Source organism: Pan paniscus, chromosome Y (genome assembly GCF_029289425.2).
Source record: "Pan paniscus chromosome Y, NHGRI_mPanPan1-v2.0_pri, whole genome shotgun sequence".
NCBI classification, from domain to species: domain Eukaryota; kingdom Metazoa; phylum Chordata; class Mammalia; order Primates; family Hominidae; genus Pan; species Pan paniscus.
Window position 1 is genome coordinate 43092005 of NC_073273.2, and position 8294 is coordinate 43100298.

Consider the following 8294-nt stretch of genomic DNA (forward strand, 5'->3'; position numbering starts at 1 on the left):
CCAGCAATAATGTTTAACAAAATTCTGGGCACCTTGTGGTTCGTTCAAGTTGACCCATAAAGTTAACCACCACATCAAGTTGCCTGTTTCATTGAATCTCTGTTATTTCCTTCTTCTTTCCTTTCTTCCTTCCTTCCTTTCTTCCTTCCTTCCTTTCTTCCTTCCTTCCTTTCTTCCTTCCTTTCTTCCTTCCTTCTTTCCTTATTTCTCCCTTTCTCCCTCCCTCCCTTCCTTTCTTCCTTCTTTCCTTTCTCCCTTCCTTCCATTCTTCCTTCCTCCCTTACTTCCTTTCCTTCTTTCCTTCCTTCCTTCCTTCCTTCCTTCTTTCCTTCCTTTCTTCTACAGCTACCAAGCTTCTACTATGCCTCAGACACCATGGTCCATGTTGGGAACATAATACCAACAGTAACATAGTTCCTGCTCTTGAATCTTTTCAATGCATGCCACAAGAGAGATTTTTCAACTTGTGCATAGGTTTTTTGAAATTAGATATATTTTCTAAAACAAAACCCATGAATTCAGATTCAGAGGGAGGAAAGAGCCATCTGGCCTCACAGAAAAATAAGGCCAATATTCTGCTGGCAAGTACGTTTGACCCTCTAACAATGTGTGCATTAGGGTCACTGATCCTCTACCCAGTGAAAAATCTGCACGTAACAGTTGGCTCCCCAAACTTAGCTACCAATAGCCTACTACTGATTGGAAGCCTTACTGATGATAACTTAAGCAGTTGGTTAACATCTATTTTGTATGTTATGTGCACTATATTCTATATCCCTTCAATAAAGCAAGCTGGATAAAATTAAATCATAAGTAAGAGAAAGTATATTTGCTATTCATTAAATAGAAGTGGATCATCATAAAGGTCTTTATCATCAACATCTTCATATTGAGTATGTTGAGGAGGAGGAGCAAGAGAAGAGGTTTGTCTTGCTGTCTCAGCAGTGGCAAAGGTGAAAGAAAATCCCCATATAAGTGGACTTCTGCAGATCTAACCTGTGGTGTTCAAGGGTCAACCGTACAGATAAAGTCATTGCACTTGTTTCCATCAGGGATCATTCTGTTTTGGAGATGCTCACATCCTCATTGATCAAGAGCCCAGGATATACTTTGAATAGTCATATTTGCAAAGACTTTGCATCGGATTTCAGAAACCCACAGGTCCTAGGATTGCAATGTGTAACAGGATAGCCTGTTGCATGTAGCTATTTAAATTTAAGTGAATTAAGTAATTAACATTAAATAAAATAAAAAATCCATTTGTTTATTCACCACTAGCCACCATATTTTCAGTGTTCAATAGCAGCTAGCTAGCTATTGAACTGTGCAGATTATAGCACATTTTCATGACTGTAGAATGTTCCATTGGACAGAACTGCTTTGTGACCTGGAGTATGAAGGTGAACCCCAGACACCAGGTGAGTGATGACTAGGTCTGAGAATGTTTAAAGCTCTTCCAACATAAGGAAGTTTTCTATCTGTAACCTGAATTTCAGCAAACAAAAACAGATCATGCACAATAGCCCAATTAATGAAGGGAAAGACAGAACTTCCCCATCATTGGCCACATGACATCTCCTCATGCTAAATCTACAGTCTTTGCATTTTATGAGTTTCTACCCGTATGCAGGACACATATTACGGCAAGACATTGGGGACAGAACAACCTCCACAGGTCTCCTGTCTCTACTCCTCCAGTCAATGTTTCTTTGTATTTTTACATTGTCATGCTCTGTTTCTGGTTTTAAGAGTTCAGACAGAGGCTAGGTGCTCTTGTTTATGCCTGTAATACCAGCACCTTTGGAGGTCGAGGAGGGCAGATTGATTTAGCCCAGGAGTTCTAGGCAAGCCTGGACAACATGACAAAACCTTCTCTCTACAAAAAAATATGAAAATTAGCCAGATGTGGTGGTGTGTGCCTATAGTCCCAGCTACTCAGTAAACTGAGGTGGGATGATCACCTGAGCCTGGGGAACTCAAGGCTGCAAAAAGCCAAGATCTTGACAGTACACTCCAGCCGGGGCCAAAGTGTGAGACTGTCTCAAAAAAAATTAAGATTTAAACAGTTAAAGGGGGAGGAGCCAAGATGGCTGAATAGGAACAGCTCCAGTCTACAGCTCCCAGTGTAAGCAACGCAGAAGAGAGGTGATTTCTGCATTTTCATCTGGGGTACCTAGTTCATCTCACTAAGGAGTGCCAGAGAGTGGGCGCAGGTCAGTGGGTGAGTGCACTGTGTGGCAGCCAAAGCAGGGCAAGGCATTGCCTCACGCAGGAAGCACAAGGGGTCAGGGAGTTCCCTTTCCTAGTCAAAGAAAGCGGTGACAGAGGGCACCTGGAAAATCGGGTCACTCCCATCCGAATACTGAGCTTTTCCGATGGGCTTAAAAAATGGCACTCCAGGAGATTATAGCCTGCACATGGCTGGGAGTGTCCTATGCCAATGGAGTCTCACTGATTGCTAGAACAGCAGTCTGAGATCAAACTGCAAGGTGGCAGCGAGGCTGGGGGAGGGGCGCCCACCATTGCCCAGGCTTGCTTAGGTAAACAAAGCAGCTGGGAAGCTCCAACTGGGTGGAACCCACCACAGCTCAAGGAAGCCTGCGGGCCTCTCTAGGCTCCACCTCTGGGGGAAGGGCACAGACAAACAAAAAGACAGCAGTAACCTCTGCAGACTTAAATGTCCCTGTCTGACAGCTTTGACAAGAGCAGTGGTTCTCCCAGCATGCAGCTGGAGATCTGAGAATGGGCAGACTGCCTCCTCAAGTGGGTCCCTGACCCCTAACCCCCAAGCAGCCTAACTGGGAGGCATCCCCCAGCAGGGGCAGACTGACACCTCACACTGCTGGGTACTCCAACAGACCTGCAGCTGAGGGTCCTGTCTGTTAGAAGGAAAACTAACAAACAGAAAGGACATCCACACCAAAAACCCATCTGTATATCACCATCATCAAGGACCAAAAGTACATAAAACCACAAAGATGGGGAAGAAACAGAGCAGAAAAACTGGAAATTCTAAAAAGCAGAGTGCCTCTCCTCCTCCAAAGGAATGCAGTTCCTTACCAGCAATGGAACAAAGCTGGACGGAGAATGACTTTGACGAGCTGAGAGAAGAAGGCTTCAGGTGATCAAATTACTTCGAGCTATGGGAGGAAATTCAAACCAAAGGCAAAGAAGTTGAAAACTTTGAAAAAAATTTAGAAGAATGTATAACTAGAATAACCAATACAGAGAAGTGCTTAAAGGAGCTGATGGAGCTGAAAACCAAGGCTCGAGAACTACGTGAAGAATGCAGAAGCCTCAGGAGCTGATGTGATCAACTGGAAGAAAGGGTATCAGCGATGGAAGATGAAGTGAATGAAATGAAGCGAGAATGGAAGTTTAGAGAAAAAAGAATAAAAAGAAATGAGCAAAGCCTCCAAGAAATATGGGACTATGTGAAAAGACAAAATCTACATCTGATTGGTGTACCTGAAAGTGACGGGGAGAATGGAACCAAGTTGGAAAACACTCTGCAGGATATTATCCAGGAGAACTTCCCCAATCTAGCAAGGCAGGCCAACATTCAGATTCAGGAAATACACAGAACGCCACAAAGATACTCCTCGAGAAGAGCAACTCCAAGACACCTAACTGTCAGATTCACCAAAGTTGAAATGAAGGAAAAAATGTTAAGGGCAGCCAGAGAGAAAGGTCGGGTTACCCACAAAGGGAAGCCCATCAGACTAACAGCGGATATCTCGGCACAAACTCTACAAGCCAGAAGAGAGTGGGGCCAATATTCAACATTCTTAAAGAAAAGAATTTTCAACCCAGAATTTCATATCCAACCAAACTAAGCTTCATAAGTGAAGGACAAATAAAATACTTTACAGACAAGCAAATGCTGAGAGATTTTGTCACCACCAGGCCTGCCCTAAAAGAGCTCCTGAAGGAAGCACTAAACATGGAAAGGAACAACTGATACCAGCCGCTGCAAAATCGTGCCAAATTGTAAAGACCATCGAGACTAGGAGGAAACTGCATCAACTAACGAGCAAAATAACCAGCTAACATCATAATGACAGGATCAAATACAGATAACAATATTAACTTTAAATGTAAATGAACAAAATGCTCCAATTAAAAGACACAGACTGGCAAATTGGATAGAGTCAAGACCCATCAGTGTGCTGTATTCAGGAAACACATCTCACGTGCAGAGACACATATAGAATCAAAATAAAAGGATGGAGGAAGATCTACCAAGCAAATGGAAAACAAAAAAAGGCAGTAGTTGCAATCATAGTGCTTGATAAAACAGACTTTAAACCAACAAAGATCAAAAGAGACAAAGAAGGCCATTACATAATGGTAAAGGGATCAATTCAACAAGAAGAACTAACTATCCTAAATATATATGCACCCAATACAGGAGCACCCAGATTCATAAAGCAAGTCCTGAGTGACCTACAAAGAGATTTAGACTCCCACACATTAATAATGGGAGACTTTAACACTCCACTGTCAACATTAGACAGATCAACGAGACAGCAAGTCAACAAGGATACCCAGGAATTGAACTCAGCTCTGCACCAAGCCGACCTAATAGACATCCACAGAACTCTCCACCCCAAATCAACAGAATATACATTTTTTTCAGCACCACACCACACCTATTCCAAAATTGACCACATGCTTGGAAGTAAAGCTCTCCTCAGCAAATGAAAAAGAACAAAAATTATAACAAACTATCTCTCAGACCACAGTGTAATCAAACTAGAATTCAGGATTGAGAATGTCACTCAAAGCCGCTCAACTACATGGAACTGAACAACCTGCTCCTGAATGACTACTGGGTACATAGCGAAATGAAGGCAGAAATAAAGATGTTCTTTGAAACCAATGAGAACAAAGACACAACATACCAGAATCTCTGGGACACATTCAAAGCAGTGTGTGGAGGGAAATTTATAGCACTAAATGCCCACAAGAGAAAGCAGGAAAGATCCAAAATTGACACGCTAATATCACAATTAAAAGAACTAGAAAAGCAAGGGCAAACACCTTCAAAAGCTAGCAGAAGGCAAGAAATAACAAAATCAGAGCAGAACTGAAGGAAATAAAGACATAAAAAACCCTTCAAAAAATTAATGAATCCAGGAGCTGGTTTTTTGAAAGGATCAACAAAATTGATAGACCGCTAGCAAAACTAATAAAGAAAAAAAGAGAAGAATCAAATAGACGCAATAAAAAATGATAAAGGGGATAACACCACCAATCCCACCGAAATACAAACTACCATCAGAGAATACTACAAACACCTCTACGCAAATAGACTAGAAAATTGAGAAGAAATGGATAAATTCCTCAACACATACACTCTCCCAAGACTACACCAGGAAGAAGTTGAATCTCTGAATAGACCAATAACAGGAGCTGAAATTGTGGCAATAATCAATAGCTTACCAACCAAAAAGAGTCCAGGACCAGATGGATTCACAGCCAAATTCTACCAGAGGTACAAGGAGGAACTGCTACCATTCCTTCTGAAACTATTCCAATCAATAGAAAAAGAGGGAATCCTCCCTAACTCATTTGATGAGGCCAGCATCATCCTGATACCAAAGCCGGGCAGAGACACAACCAAAAAAGAGAATTTTAGACCAATATCCTTGATGAACATTGATGCAGAAATCCTCAATAAAATACTGGCAAACCGAATCCAGCAGCATATCAAAAAGCTTATCCACCATGATCAAGTGGGCTTCATCCCTGGGATGCAAGGCTGTTTCAATATACACAAATCAATAAATGTAATCCAGCATATAAACAGAACCAAAGACAAAAACCACGATTATCTCAATAGATGCAGAAAAGGCCTTTGACAAAATTCAACAACACTTCATGCTAAAAACTCTCAATAAATTAGGTATTGATGGGACGTATCTCAAAATAATAAGAGCTACCTATGACAAACCCACAGCCAATATCATACTGAATGGGCAAAAACTGGAAGCATTCCCTTTGAAAACTGGCACAAGACAGAGATGCCCTCTCTCACCACTCCTATTCAACATAGTGTTGGAAGTTCTAGCCAGGGCAATTAAGCAGGAGAAGGAAATAAAAGGTATTTAATTAGGAAAAGAGGAAGTCAAATTGTCCCTGTTTGCAGACGACATGATTGTGTATCTAAAAAACCCCATCGTCTCAGCTCAAATTCTCCTTAAGCTGATAAGCAACTTCAGCAAAGTCTCAGGATACAAAATCAATCTCCAAAAATCACAAGCATTCTTATACACCAACAACAGACAAACAGAGAGTCAAATCATGAGTGAACTCCCATTCACAATTGCTTCAAAGAGAATAAAATACCTAGGAATCCAACTTACAAGGGATGTGAAGGACCTCTTCAAGGAGAACTACAAATCACTGCTCAAGGAAATAAAAGAGTATACAAACAAATGGAAGAACATTCCATGCTCATGGGTAGGAAGAATCAATATCATGAAAATGGCCATACTGCCCAAGGTAATTTACAGATTCAATGCCATCCCCATCAAGCTACCAATGACTTTCTTCACAGAATTGGAAAAAGCTACTTTAAAGTTCATATGGAACCAAAAAATAGCCCACATCACCAAGTCAATCCTAAGCCAAAAGAACAAAGCTGGAGGCATCACACTACCTGACTTCAAACTATACTACAATGGTACAGTAACCAAAACAGCATGGTACTGGTACCAAAACAGAGATACAGATCAATGGAACAGAACAGAGCCCTCAGAAAAAACGCCGCATATCTACAACTATTTGATCTTTGACAAACCTGAGAAAAACAAGCAGTGGGGAAAGGATTCCCTATTAAATAAATGGTGCTGGGAAAACTGGCTAGCCATATGTAGAAAGCTAAAAATGGAACCCTTCCTTACATCTTATACAAAAATCAATTCAAGATGGATTAAAGACTTAAATGTTAGACCTAAAACCATAAAAACCCTAGAAGAAAACCTAGGCAATACCATTCAGGACATAGGCATGGGCAAGGACTTCATGTCCAAAACACCAAAAGCAATGGCAACAAAAGCCAAAATTGACAAATGGGATCTAATTAAACTAAAGAGTTTCTGCACAGCAAAAGAGACTACCGTCAGAGTGAACAGGCAACCTACAACATGGGAGAAAATTTTCACAACCTACTCATCTGACAAAGGGCTAATATCCAGAATCTACAATGAACTCAAACAAATTTACAAGAAAAAAACAAACCACCCCATCAAAAAGTGGGCGAAGGACATGAAGAGACACTTCTCAAAAGAAGACATTTATGCAGCCAAAAAACATGTGAAAAAATGCTCACCATCACTGGCCATCAGCGAAATGCAAATCAAAACCACAATGAGATACCATCTCACACCAGTTAGAATGTCAATCATTAAAAAGTCAGGAAACAACAGGTGCTGGAGAGGATGTGGAGAAATAGGAACACTTTTACACTGTTGGTGGGACTGTAAACTAGCTCAACCATTGTGGAAGTCAGTGTGGCAATTCCTCAGTGCTCTAGAACTAGAAATACCATTTGACCCAGCCATCCCATTACTGGGTATATACCCAAAGGATTATAAATCATGCTGCTATAAAGACACATGCACACGTATGTTTATTGTGGCACTATTCACAATAGCAAAGACTTGGAACCAACCCAAATGTCCAACAATGATAGACTGGATTAAGAAAATGTGGCACACATACACCATGGAATACTATGCAGCCATAAAAAATGATGAGTTCATGTCCTTTGTAGGGACATGGATGAAATTGGAAATCATCATTCTCAGTAAACTACCGCAAGAACAAAAAACCAAACACCACATATTCTCACTCATTGGTGGGAATTGAACAATGAGAACACATGGACACCAGAAGGGGAACATCACACTCTGGGGACTGTTGTGGGGTGGGGGGGAGTGGGGAGGGATAGCATTGGGAGATATACCTAATGCTAGATGACGAGTCAGTGGGTGCAGCGCACCAGCATGACACATGTATACGTATGTAACTAACCTGCACATTGTGCACATGTACCCTCAAACTTAAAGTATAATAATAATAAATTTTTAAAAAAAGAAAAAAAAATTAAAAATAGATAAATAAATAAATAAATTTAAAAATGTTTCAGATAGAGAATTCTTGAAGCCGTTAATACTGGAGGTGATTTCCTGGGTATTAAAAGTCAAAGCCTCTGAGCTACGTCAGCTTAAGTGTATGGTTTTACCTGGTTAAGCCTCAGCTTCTGCACCCCTTTCTCCCCCAAAAAA